This window comes from Papio anubis, unplaced genomic scaffold, assembly GCF_008728515.1.
Source record: "Papio anubis isolate 15944 unplaced genomic scaffold, Panubis1.0 scaffold54, whole genome shotgun sequence".
Taxonomy (NCBI): Eukaryota; Metazoa; Chordata; class Mammalia; order Primates; family Cercopithecidae; genus Papio; species Papio anubis.
Genome location: NW_022165612.1, coordinates 1 through 14,911, shown reverse-complemented (window position 1 = coordinate 14,911; position 14,911 = coordinate 1). Strand labels below are relative to the sequence as shown.

The following is a 14,911-nucleotide window of genomic DNA, read 5'->3' as shown; positions in this document are numbered from 1 at the left end:
TTTATTTTCTCCTTGGATGGAATGCTGAAAAGTATTTAGATTGTGACATTTTATTTTTATTTACCTTTTTTTTCTTTTTCTTTCTCTCTCTCTTTTTTTTTTTTGAGAAGGAGTCTCACTCTGTCATCCAGGCTGCAGTGTAGTAGTGAGATTTTGGCTAACTGCAACCTCTGCCTCCCAGATCCAAGCAATTCTCCTGCTCCAGCCTCCCGAGTAGCTGGGACAGCAGGTGCATGCCACCATGCCTGGCTAATTTTTATATTTTTAGTAGAGACAGGGTTTCATCATGTTGGCCAGGCTGGTTGCAAACTCCTCACCTCAAGTATCTGCCCGCCTCAGCTTCCCAAAGTGCTGGGATTACAGGCATGAGACACTGTGCCTGGCCTTAGATTGTGACATTTTAAGTAAGAAGAAAAACAAATATTCAATATAAATAAACTTGTCATTAGCCCCAAAAAGGAACACTCATTTTGGTTTGCACTCAGAATTAATTCTTAAATTAATTGTTACATATCACTATAAAATATTTTACTTTCAATAGTTAGTAGGGTAGGAATGGGGAACCTATTTCATTCTAACTCTCAAAAGGGCAATAAAGGACTATTGTGAACACAGTTTCTAAAATCCTTCAGGTTATGATCAGAAGGTCCATAACTTAAAAGACACTTTTATTTATTATGAACTTAGGTACAGAATCCATGTTCATTAAAAGAAAATAAAAGATCAACACACAATTTTATTCGATCCACAGGGCTTTCTTGTAAGCTATCTGATAAACAATTATTTCAATAAATACTAAGAGATTTCAACGTATGGATACAAACAAGTATGTAAACAAGTGAACTTTAATATTTGTAGGAATATAAATAAATTATATATATGAATACTGTAAAGCATATTTAGAGATAGAAAAGTTGTTTAAATAATTCTTAAATTCTTAAATAATTATTTTTAAATGTCAGACTACATCTTCAAAAATCTCCTTAGTCAAAATATTTTCATTAATCAGCAATGTGAATAAAATATATGGAAATGACTTTAATATATCCATTTGTAGTGCTTTCTAGAAATTAATTCTATTCTTGTGTCATTGATAAGAAGGAAATATTGACAAACCTCATATGTTGCCGGGCCTGGAGTAATCTCTTTGGACTCTTCAAAGCGCTTTGATGCTTTCACAAATAAGGGTATGGGGCAAGATTTCCTTAAAACAGGATTGTATGCTGCAGGACCTGAGAGATAACAAATGTAAAAATTATGATAAAGTATGTTTTAAAATTATTGATTTTGGTCATATGAATATTAGGTTTGTGCTCTGAATGTATAAAATTAGCTTTCATTTGAACCCATTATTTTTGAATGCTTAAAATCATTTGGTTTATGTCTTTGAAATATGATAAGCATAAGGTGGTGGCATCTGTTTACCTAATAATTAAATATATTACAGCAATAATTTCCAGAAAAGAGAAAACAGCGGTACTCTCTCAATACACTTTTACATCATGAATGAAGATGCTTCACTCCTATATCCTAAATATTCATTCACATGTTCAGTGAGGAGTTACGGCTTGAACTGTATTTGGAAATATAGCAGAAAGGTGCTTTAATAGCATTCTGGGCACTAAACATTACAGAAATCAAAACACAAAGAAGGAATGTACATGGAGCAATCAAACGTAGTAAACAGATGGTTTGCATGGAACAGGGCCTAATCCTAAATAAGGATTTCGGTACTTAAGCCAATGGGTTCCAATTTGTATTCTTTAATGCCCCCAAGTTCTTACAGAAGTGACCAGAGGATAATTTGTAGGTAAAGTCCAAGTAGAAAATATTTGAATTATTTTCATTCACAACATCTCTAAAAACTTTTGAGAACCACTTTCATAGACAATGGGTAGCTCTTAAAAGTTTTAGATTAAATAATCATGAAAAGTAGTAGTTTAGAAAGTAAATTCTGGCAGATTCTTGATTCTCATGAAGAGTGTACAACCAAGATCCCTCGCATGTGCAGTTCAGGATAGGATTCGAGCTCCCATGAGAATCTAATGTCAGGCTGATCTGACAGGAGATAGAGCTCAGGCAGTAATACTCACTTGCCTTCTGCTCACCTCCTGCTGGGCAGCCTGATTCCTAACAGGCCATTGACAGGTATAGGTCCTTGGCCCAGGGATACAGGACCCTGTGGTCTAGTGAATGGAACCTAGCTAGTACAACTTCACAGAGAGAAGACAGGGAGAGGTAATTTTTTTCCTCATTCATATTTTAAACAATAACTATTGAGTGTTTATCACATGCCAAACCTTGTGTTTCAAGAGAATGTTAGAGGTATACTATATCAAATGTTTCAAAAGGAGAGAAGACTTAGGAAGGACACTGTAGAATATGTGGAATATAATTTTAGAAGAATGGTAGTGAAAGAAATTGAATTAGGGGGCATCAGACAGGCAATGTATGGGGAGAGAAAATAAAACCTTTGGTCATAGAATATTGACAATAAATATAAACAGTGAAATAGAAGACTGGATATAATGATATTAATAAAATACAAAATTAATTTCTCTATATTTCCCTAATAAGCATGCAATTCAATCTACCTACTTTGGCAAATACATTCTTGTTGATGCTTTAAAATCTAAAATATTTTAAAATTAATAGGTTCGTATGAAACATTTTAAATGTTTTTAGCTTCATTAATATAGGACATTTCAAAATTTAAGATAAAGGAGGACATCTAGGCTCTAGCCCAATCATTCTAATATCAGCTCAATGAAGATATAGGTATCTAAAATTCTTTGTGAGAAGCTAATGTATTTTGATATATCAAGTGAAAAGTTGGTATTTAAAATAAAGGAGGACATCCAGGCTCTAGCCCAGTCATTTTAAATTAGTTCAATTAAGATATAGCTATCTGAAGTTCCTTGTGGGAAGCTAATGTGTTTTGATATGCCAAGTGATAAGGAAAGTGTTTTTGCCAATGTCATCTTACTATAAAACAATAGCGTGCACAACTTTGGAATAATATAATTTATATTTACAGTGCAGAGGAATAATGCACATATACATACATAACATCTTTACTGACAGACATTCATACACAAACTATGCAAGGGAAAATATATCATCAACCACAGTACTCAGAATAAAAAAAACACAAACTATTATCCGAAGCTGGGTATATCATTATTCCATAGTCAGTTAATTGAAAACTGTAGTTTTAACCATAAAGATTTATAAAGGTTAATGCAACAGGTAAGATTATTATCCAAAACACTATTGTAACTGTATCTTTCATTTTCAATTGTGAAGAAATATAGTCTATTCTCTGCCCTTACCATCAGGCTACAGCAACTGATAATTATTTACATTCATAGTTATAACTCATTAAAAGAAAATATAAATATAAAAGAAAATTCCTTTGAGGAACGTTATGTGAAACAAAACTTCTCAATATGCATCTTGCTGCATTTTGGCACTTAGCCTGCTTTAAGCTACAGAATATTTTTTAAATTAAAAAAAGGCTTATCATACTCAGTCTTAAAATATATTTTCAATTACATACGCTATTGCTTATATGATACAGGTCAAAGACTTACATTGCTTCATCAGCTCTGATTCACAGCTAGATTATGCAGAAACTATCTTCTTTTTAGATACCAAAATGTCACATTTTAATCACAGGTCATAAGGAAGAAAACTTCTCATTCCAAATCAAACACCTATGAAAAGTCTGCCTGAATCATGGCTAGTATATAATGGGAAATTCAAGAGTAGGTGATTCTTATAATTGCATATTTTCCAGCCCTGTGCCAACTCAGTCTCTATGAAATGTCAACCAATGCTACAGGGCAAAAATGGAACGTAACAGGAACAGTGAGTAATTTAAAACAAAAACCTATGTTTCTGTCCCTTCAATATGAACACCTTGGTACATTAGAGTGGCCTCAGAAAAAAACAACTTCTATAAATAAAGCTACAAAATCTCAGATTTCATAAGTTGTTTGCTTTATAATGAGCTAAAATTATAAATAATGTAATAATTCTTGCTATGAATACTTTTTTTCATGTGAAGGTGACACAAATCTACTAACAATTAAATATCCCATATATGAGCATACTAAAACCCTGGAAGAAAACCTAGGCAATATCATTCAGAACATAGGCATGGGCAAAGACTTCATGACTAAAACACCAAAAGCAATGGCAACAAAATCCAAAACTGACAAATGGGATCTAATTAAACTAAAGAGCTTCTGCACAGCAAAAGTAACTATCATCAGAGTGAACAAGCAACCTACAGAACGGGAGAAAAGTTTTGCAATCTACCCATCTGACGAAGGGCTAATACCCTGAATCTACAAAGAATTCAAACAAATTTACAAGAAAAAAACAACCCCATCAAAAGGTGAGCAAAGGATATGAACAGACACTTCTCAAAAGAAGACATTTATGTGGCCAACAAATGTAAGACAAAAAGCTCATCATCATGGGTCATTACTGAAAATCAAATTAAAACCACAATGAGATACCATCTCCATCTCATGCCAGTTAGAATGGTGATCATTAAAAAAATCAGGAAACAACAGATGCTGGAGAGGTTGTGGAGAAATAAGAACATTTTTACATTGTTGGTGGGAGTATAAATTAGTTCAACCACTGTGGAAGACAGTGTGGCAATTCCTCAAGGATCTAGAACCAGAAATACCATTTGACCCAGCAATCCCATTACTGGGTATATAATCAAAGGACTATTAATCATTCTGCTATAAAGACACATGCACACGTATGTTTATTGCAGCACTGTTCACAATAGCGAAGACTTGGAACCAACCCCAAATGCCCATCAGTGATAGACTGGATAAAGAAAATATACACCATGGAATACTATGCAGGTATAAAAAAAGGATGAATTCATGTCCTTTGCAGGGGCATGGATGAAGCTGGAAACCATTATTCTCAGCAAACTAACACAGGAACAGAAAACCAAACACCACATGTTTTCACTCAGAAGTGGGAGATGAACAATGAGAACACGTGGACACAGGGAGGGGAACATCACACACTGGGGCCTGTGGGGGTTGGTGGAAGGCTAGGGGAGGGATAACATTAGGAGAAATAGCTAATGTAGGTGACGGATTGATGGGTGCAGCAAACCATCATGGCACGTGTATATCTATGAAACAAACCTGCACGTTCTGCACATGTATCCCAGACCTTAAAGTACAATTTTAAAACAGGGGTTAAAAATCATTTAGGAAATTGTCCATTGAAATTTCATGATTTTAAAATGTCATTTAGAAAGTTTATACATTTATGGAACACATTTTCTCATACTGATCATACTGATTTTATTCTTCAGCTTTACAAATGAAGTAATAGCAAAGAGAAAAGACTAGTACACAAAGAAGTATCATCATCAATGCCAGAGACACATTTAGGTTTAATGTTCTTCCACTACCTCTAAGACTAGATTTGATTAAATGGCACTTCAGATTATGACCACAGAACTGCACAGTCTATTAAATTGAACTATAGGTAACAAGAGAAAAAAGAGTCCCAATACTACACAAATTTTAAACAAAATATCCATGTTTATTTTCACCATCCCCTTAAATTATCTGTTCAAAAACAAAATTACATATTTTACATATTTTATTGTAATTATGCAATTAAAATATTACATATTTTAAGAAATAAGATTTTACATATTCAAGGATATCTTAAAGTTATTATAGAGTATCTGGAAGTTATCGTGTACAAAGCCCCTAAGAAATTGACTATTTTCATGCACTCCAAACTAAGTAGACTGAGAAATTCATCTCCTGGCATCTACCTAAACCATGCACCTGTTAAAACATGTGTTCCTAGAACCGATTAAGCTATAAGACTGTCACTGTTACGACATATAAATATAAAATCATATGGATTTGGCTGGACTGAAATATCTCTTCAGACAGCAATGTCTGTTTATCTGTGTACCTCTAATACATACTTATCAAAATGTGCATCCATAAGCTCTGTCAAGTGAAGTCTTTCAACTGCTGCTATAAAAAAGATCCTTCCACTCTGTGATAACGTAAGTACATTGTAGGTAAATTTGAATAACTTTCACCAGTCATAAATGTGAGTGTAATACAGTTTCTGTGTGAATTATAGGAACCAGCTGGAAGGAAGGATAATCACCCTTCACCTAAAACCATTTTGAGTAGGCAGTACCTAAATATGCAACACATGAATTATTTTTAAGAATGAACAGAATTACCAAATAATGAAATATGAAGTTGTCTTCAAGGTAAACAGAATACTTCACAATTGTCCTGAAATATTAGTAGCAAATTCTCATAATTAAATTTTGGTTTTATATTTCACAGTTCTTATGTAAAGATTTACAGCCATATTGCCAAGAAAGTTATCAAGGCAAAAAAAAAAATAGAATAAGTCTCAACATATATTTGAAGTTCCCTTAGATCACCATTATCAGGGCTAAATTAGCACCACTCTATCAAGGCTAAATTAGCAAGGCATTCCCACTGTCAAGACTGATACTTATCTCTGGGAATATTACATGTACAAATCAGGATAATGCTAAAACATGTCACATCACAGATGAAGTTACATAAAGTCCTTTCAATAAAATATCAACTTCATTTTAAAAATAATTAAAACATTTGATTTAATTAAACTAAATTCTTCACAAACATTAAAGAAAATCACTAATTTATACCATTTACATTGTGACTACTTGCCATTTTTCTCAACTTGTTAAAAATTGTAAGGCTTCTAAATATGTTTGGATTTGAATCTGCTGCTAACATCTTTACCTGTATAGGTCTGCTAGGAAAAAGCTAGACTCACAGAGTTTAGAGTTTCCAGAAAGAGGAGCCTACATTATTTATTTAGTGAGGAGTCAATTAAGCAAAGATTAATATTTCATTTACAACTTAAATGAGCAACTTCTCTATCCTAAAGCAAATACATTTTATAGATGAAATGAATGATACAATACTTTTCATGCTTTGATGTCATCAAATATTTTTTACATTCATTGGAGATTAAACAAGAACTGTTAGATTAATCATTGACTATTTCAGTAACCTTTGTCCTCCTTTTTAGTAAACCAAAATCTATATATAGATTGAAATCTAAATAATAATGTTTTTCTTCACCCTTGTAGTTTTCTTTGGTCACTATGATCCTGTAATCATGTAATGTAAATATTCTCTAACCTTGTTCCTATGTCCTACTAGAATAAGAGACAGCAGACTACTGTGAGAATTCAGCAGGATTCTTCCCTTTCAAAGCTTCTCATCAACTAAGATTGAATATTCCTAACCCAAAAATCTGAAATCCAAAGTACTCCAAAATCAATCTGAAACTTTTCAAGCATCAACATGATGCTCAAAGAAAATACTCATTGATGCATTTCAGATTTTGGATTTTCAGATTAGGGATGCTGAACTGTTGAGTATAAATAATGTACATATTCTAAGATCCAAAAACTTTGAAATCTGAAACACTTCTGGTCCCAGTCATTTTGGATAAGACATACTCATACTACTGGTTAATTTTAATCAAGACTAATAACAGTGGAATTTTTTGCATTAATAATGTCTACTTCCAAATAATTAAGGGATTCCTCATCTGGCTTTAGTATCTACAGCTCACAGGGTTTATTTGCTCTCCTTCTATAGCTTTAGACATGTTACTCCGCTGGCCTCTGGCTGAACTTGTTGTAGGGCATGACATATCAGACTAAAAAACAAAAACAATCATATGCAGCATCATATATTTTATGTTGTTCATGGACCACAGACATCAGAATCATCCCAATTAGTGTAAAAATGAAGATTCCTTGGATTCATCCCAAAATAATAAATCATATTCTCTGCAAGTGGGAAAAAGAAAATAATTTCAACAAAACCCATTGCTTTTGACCTCTAAACTACAATTTAGTGTGTTGCTGTTCTTGAAAAATATTTATACTTTAAATCAGTTTTCTCTCAAATAATCTTGGTAACCAGTGATCCAGACAAAGAATAAACCTTCTGAAATTCTGGATGAGACCATAATTTTCTCTGAAATATATCTGAATCTTATGTGTCTGCCTACGGTAGTAGAGCCTCAATAAATGCTTATTGAGCTGAACTGAACTGAATCAAGAAAGGAAGAATCAATTTATGAGCTACCTGGAATCTACTTCTGTGACTTTAAGCATTTTAACCATTTTCTTGTCATTTTGCTTTCTTTTTAGTATGTCCATGCAAAGAAATAGATGGATTGAAATCACATTTCTGTTTATAATATGCAATAGCATTTAGATGATATATCACATAAATATTTGTAATTTGTCATTATTTGTAAATATGTTAGAGCAATTGTCACCTGGGAGGAAAGAGATTAATATGAGACTGGCAGTATTAAGATAGGAAAAAGACTTTCTTTTCAGTGTACATCCTTCACTACAGTATGAATTCTGTTATGTGGATGTCATACTATTTTAATCTTGGACCAAATTTGCAAACTTATTTCATGATCATTGAAGAGGCAATGCTTGCAAGTATAAGTATATTTTCATCTCTATGTTATTTTAGCCTATTATTTCTAGAATAAATCTTAAACCTAAATTGAAATTCAAGCTTCCTATAACCATGTGACCTTGATTAATTCTCTAAATCATGCTCAGCTTTAGTCTTCTCCTTTGTAATAGAAAAAAAAAAAAAAAAACAGTTCAGAGAAGTTAAACAACTTTCATAAGTTATAAAATGAATACGGACCAAAGTACCTGCTTTTCATCCTTGAATATCTCTGAGAGGGTAGAAGGGGGAAAACTGTTATTTAAACTTCACAGGGAACAGAGTTAAATAGCAGAGCTGTGGCTTCACTTTATGGTTTTAACAGCTCTTTTTACTACTTCATGCTGCCTTCTTAATCTCCATTAGATGTATCAGCACCTCCAAAACTATCAAATTTGCCAAACAAATATCATATTAATCAAATGACAATGTTATGCTTTTACCTCAGCATGACAATTCCTTAAAAGGTGAATTGGGTCTAGGAGATGGATTAAATAAGCATAGTTGATAAATTGAGGGAATCTTTTTCTTGAATTAATTACTAATTCACTAGCATACCAAAAATAAAGGTAATTTTTGTTTTACCCATGTATTTTAAAAGTACTAAGTATAAACACATTTAAGGAAAGCACAAATATCACAATTCTAAAAATCAAGTTGTCTTCAAATCTCCATATTACCACACTGCCAGCTGTCAAAGCTGCCACACACTGCTACTTTCAAAGCCTGTTATAAACAACAATAAAACAAATTCTAGAGTTAAATGCTATTTTTCTAGAATCCAATAGCACTACATCCCATCTTTGGGTGAAGGCTGCCTCTCTGTGGTAGAATGCAATGTGATGTGTTCCCTGAGAGACAATCTTCTCCCTCATATTTTTAACTAGAAATCATCTGTATAATATTAAAAAAACATACAGATTTAAATACAGTGCCTTAACAATTTCTTTCAGGATTATACGTTTGCCTTCATGTTTAAAAAGATCTTTAAACCACAAGGAACAGCCTCATTCATTTAGGCAAGCATGTATAGCAAGAGATGAAAACAGTGTTTTTTGCTAGTAACAGAAATCAAGTAAAAACGAAGTGCTCAAATAGAACAGTCATGTTTGCTGTCTCTTTTGAAAGCTGAAGTCATTATTCACTTTACACTGAGTGACCTCTGCTGGTCAGAAAGACACATATTAATGGACATCATATCTACCAGAAAGCAGCTGTTATCTTAATTTCCCCAAGTAATTACTCAGATATATTGTGTGTCATAAGAGGAAGTTGACTATTCACTTACACTGCAACAACACAGGAACATATCCTATTTCAAATACTGAAAGTCAAGAAGCAAATGTCAAATGGCTACCTCTTACAAACATTGAGTTAATTGTTATTTCCTCACTAATGTCCATTGCTAGTTGAAATAAAAGTAGACTCAAAAGGTCTTCTTATTATAAGAATTATTTTGAAAGGAAGTACGCTCTATAAAAAAAAACTTAAGATTTTGGTATTTTTAACTACATGATGACCGGAAGCTTAGCATTTGTACACTATTAACTGAAATAAACAAAACATATTTCTACGATAAACATATGACTTGTTATAGCTCAGAATTTATTTAGCTAAGCAATATAGTTACAAAAATGACATTTACATTCTCTAAAACAGAACATGATACACATCAGAAACTGTAAAACCTAATTAGGAGAAGGTATCCAGAGGGTCAGAGTAAACGTTTAAACAACCAGTATCAAAATGTGCTTTTTAAACCATATACCACTGCAAAAACTGTGCAGATTGTTTTTCTTTATAATTTTAATAGAGGTCACAATGTTTGACGTGAAATATATCAATAAAAACACCAAAGAATGTTGTAAGCAAAAATGTTTTATCAAGAAAATTATTATATATCCTGATTGCTAATTATTACAATGTCCCCCTCCCCTCTTTTTTTTTCTTTTTTCCTTTTTAACAATGTCCAGGAGGGGGAAAAAAAAAAAAAAAAAAAAAAAGCATATTTGGTCTTTGCTTCAGCAAATACTGAAATCTATTTATATGCAAATAAGGTATCCATAATTAGTATGAGAAAAGACTTGTGTATAAAGGAGACATAAATTATCACTAGAAGCCATTAATGAAATCTATTTCAAAACATAACATTTTACAAGAGCCCTCACTCATGTAATATTTGTTTAAGCCTCGAGGGGAAGTGGTGAGTTCTACACTTAGATGAAATCTGATACTACGTTATTTCCTATACTAATTTGTTTTAGAAAATGAATGTATCCTTTCCTTAAAAATGACTTGATAATTCTAACTCCAGTGAGTCTTTTTAGAGAACTTCATCAGTAAAATCAGAGCCTTATGTGTTTGTCACATAATTGCCACACTTTTTGAGGGGTTTTATTTTGTGTTTGTTAGAATAATTGTCATTCTTTAGGGTTTAAAATATTAACATTCATTTTTATATTCTACATATATTCATTTTTGTATTCTGCATATAAAAATGAACAAATAAATGAGTCTTAAGAAGGAACAAGAGTTTTTCTGGAATAAGTTGAATTTCTATTGAAAATAATAAAATAAGCAATAATTAATAGATTTATAAAATACTTTTGTATACTTTTTTCATTTTCTTTTGGGGTATCTTGTTCTCTTTTTCATCATAAATTTCTTGTTTAGTCCATATTTGAGTCTCTGCCAATTTTTTTTCTTTTTCTTTTCTTTCTTTTTTTTTTTTTTTTTTTTTTTTTTGAGATGGAGTCTTGCTCTGTCACCCAGGCTGGAGTACAGTGGCGCGATCTCGGCTCTCTGAAAAATTCCGCCTCCCTGGTTCACGCCATTCTCCTGCCTCAGCCTCCCAAGTAACTGGGACTACAGATGCCCACCACTACACCCGGCTTATATATATATATATATATATAGTATTTTTAGTGGAGATGAGGTTTCATCATGTTAGCCAAGATAGTCTCGATCTCCTGACCTCGTGATCCAACAGCCTAGGCTTCCCAAAGTGCTGGGATTACAGGCGTGAGCCTCCGTGCCCAGCCAAGTCTCTGCTAGTTTTAAATATTGCAGATATTTCTTCTTTCTGTCATCTATTGAGCTTTTCCTAGGATGTCCAATGTTGAAGAGAAATCATTCGTTTTAAAATAGCTAAGCTCAGATTTTTTAAAATATATATATATATATATATATAGTTGTTCCTTTTGGAGTTTTTAGTAAGAAGTATTTCCCCACTTTCAAGATTGTAACAGTATTCTTTTAGACACTGAGGACTCCAAAAGTCGGGAGGGAAGGAGGTGTTAAGGGTTGAAAATACCTATTGCATGCTGTGTTCACTATCGGGATGATGGATTCAATGGAAGTCCAAACCCGGCCATTATGCAATATATTCATGCAGCAAACATGCATGTGTTCCCACTGAATCTGATTTTTTTTTAATTAAAAAATCAGTATTCACTGATATTTTCTTCAAATAACTTTGTAGTTTTACCTTTCCATTTAGGTCTTTAATCCATATAGATTCCATTTTTGCACATGGTATTTTGTAAGTATCTAATCTTATTTTCTCTGGTAAGTGTATTGGTCCGTTTTCACACTGCTATAAAGAACTGCCTGAGACTGAGTAATTTATAAGCAGAAAAGGTTTAATTGACTCACATTTCCACGTGGCTAGGGAGGCCTCAGGAAATGTACAAGCGTGGTGGAAGGTGAAAGGGAAGCAGTCACTTCTTCACAAGGCAATAGGAGAGAGAGCATGAAGGGGGAAGTGCCACTTTTAAACCGTCAGATCTAGTGATAACACTATCATGAGAATGGCATGAGGGAAACTGCTCCAATGATCCAATCACCTCCAACCAGGTACCTCCCTCAACACGTGGAGATTACAATTTAAGGTGAGATTTGGGTGGGGACACAGTGTCAAACCATATTAATAAGTTTGTCAGTTTTCCCAGTATGTCAACTAAATAATTTTTGCTTACCTATTGAGTTGCAGTGACATCTTTACAATAAATTGTCTTCACATATACATTAATCTGTCTCTGAATTTTCTGTTTCATTATCCATTTGTCTTGCTTTTGTGCCAAAACCACAAAGTTTTTATTAATATAGATTTGCAGTGTGTCTTAATAAATGCTATTGGGATTTCTCCCCCTCTCTATTCCTTTTTTTTTTTTTTTTTTTTTGAGACGGAGTCTCGCGCTGTGTCACCCAGGCTGGAGTGCAGTGGCACGATCTCGGCTCACTGCAAGCTCCGCCTCCCAGGTTCAGGCCATTCTCCTGCCTCAGCCTCCGAGTAGCTGGGACTACAGGCGCCCGCCACCACGCCCGGCTAGTTTTTTGTATTTTTAGTAGAGACGGGGTTTCACCATGTTAGCCAGGATGGTCTCGATCTCCTGACCTCGTGATCCGCCCGCCTCGGCCTCCCAAAGTGCTGGGATTACAGGCTTGAGCCACCGCGCCCGGCCTCTATTCCTTTTTTTAAGCTCTTCATATACCTTTATTTTTACACACATTTATATGTGATCATTAATTTCTTCAAAAAGTCCAACTAGAATCTTAAGTGGGGTTACATTTATAGATTAAGAAAAGTAAAACTGATATCTTGATTATATAAAGTCATCACATTCAAGTGCCTAGAATAGCTTTTCATTTATTCAGACCATTATCTATGTCTATTATTAGTTTAAAAATTCTCTATGAAATTTTTTTTCTTATTTAATCCTAGGAACGTTATTTTTATTGTGAGTTGTATGTTATTTCATTACTCTTTTGAAAATGATCACTGCTGGTATTGTAAGCCATTATCTATCCAGCAAGTGTGGCAAATTTTCTTATCAGTCCCAGCAGTCTCTGGATATTTTTTATATTTGCTATATGATGCTATAATTTGCAGTTTAAAGTAGGTTTATATCTTTTATTCCAACACTTCCTTCTTTTTGTGTTATTAGGTATTCTATCCTTACGTATTGATGTGAACCACCTACTTCGTCAAGAAGGTATGGTAATAGTAGGTATCCTTGTCTTCCTTTCTTCAAGAATAATGCCTTACGGTTTTAGCCTTTATCAAGTTAAGAAAGTTACTTATATTCATAGCTTTCTGAGATTTTTAAATCACAATAGGTTTATAATTAAAAAATTGCTTATGCAGGTCTTTATTCAAGTACTTCTTAAAACAGTACAGTAAAGAAATATGAGAATATCTGTTTTGGTACCAGTACCATGCTGTTTTGGTTACTGTAGCCTTGTAGTATAGTTTGAAGTCAGGTAGCGTGATGCCTCCAGCTTTGTTCTTTTGACTTAGGATTGTCTTGGAGATGCGGGCTCTTTTTTGGTTCCATATGAACTTTAAAGCAGTTTTTTCCAATTCTCTGAAGAAACTCATTGGTAGCTTGATGGGGATGGCATTGAATCTATAAATTACCTTGGGCAGTATGGCCATTTTCACAATATTAATTCTTCCTATCCAGGAGCATGGTATGTTCTTCTATTTGTTTGTGTCCTCTTTTATTTCACTGAGCAGTGGTTTGTAGTTCTCCTTGAAGAGGTCCTTTACATCCCTTGTAAGTTGGATTCCTAGGTATTTTATTCTCTTTGAAGCAATTGTGAATGGAAGTTCATTCCTGATTTGGCTCTCTGTTTGTCTGTTACTGGTGTATAAGAATGCCTGTGATTTTTGCACATTAATTTTGTATCCTGAGACTTTGCTGAAGTTGCTTATCAGCTTAAGGAGATTTTGGGCTGAGATGATGTGGTTTTCTTTTTTTTTTTTTTTTTTTTTTTTTTTGGGGTGGAGGCTCGCTTTTTCACCCGGGCTGGAGTGCAGTGGCCGGATCTCAGCTCACTGCAAGCTCCGCCTCCCGGGTTTACGCCATTCTCCTGCCTCAGCCTCCCAAGTAACTGGGACTACAGGCGCCCGCCATCTCGCCCGGCTAGTTTTTTGTATTTTTTAGTAGAGACGGGGTTTCACCGTGTTCGCCAGGATGGTCTCGATCTTCTGACCTCGTGATCCACCCGTCTCGGCCTCCCAAAGTGCTGGGATTACAGGCTTGAGCCACCGCGCCCGGCCAATGATGGGGTTTTCTAAATACACAATCATGTCATCTGCAAAGAGGGGCAATTTGATTTCTTCTTTTCCTAACTGAATACCCTTGATTTCTTTCTCTTGCCTAATTGCCCTAGCCAGAACTTCCAACACTATGTTGAATAGGAGTGGTGAGAGAGGGCATCCCTGTCTTGTGCCAGTTTTCAAAGGGAATTTTTCCAGTTTTTGCCCATTCAGTATGATATTGGCTGTGGGTTTGTCATAAATAGCTCTTATTATTTTGAGGTACGTTCCATCAATA

General features: G+C 34.1%; 2 long non-coding RNA genes across 2 annotated transcripts in view; one reads left to right on the top strand and one right to left on the bottom strand.

The window, feature by feature from the left end:
• The window catches only part of LOC116273313, a 268,870-nt gene extending 267,559 nt beyond the window's left edge, over nucleotides 1-1,311 (bottom strand). Inside the window, exon 1 of the long non-coding RNA XR_004181696.1 lies at nucleotides 1,117-1,311. This is a non-coding gene — a long non-coding RNA (uncharacterized LOC116273313). The remainder of the gene's footprint in view (nucleotides 1-1,116) is intronic.
• LOC116273314 overlaps nucleotides 1-13,828 on the top strand; it is a 40,485-nt gene extending 26,657 nt beyond the window's left edge. Inside the window, exon 3 of the long non-coding RNA XR_004181697.1 lies at nucleotides 13,517-13,828. This is a non-coding gene — a long non-coding RNA (uncharacterized LOC116273314). The remainder of the gene's footprint in view (nucleotides 1-13,516) is intronic.
• Nucleotides 13,829-14,911: the final 1,083 nt, after the last annotated feature.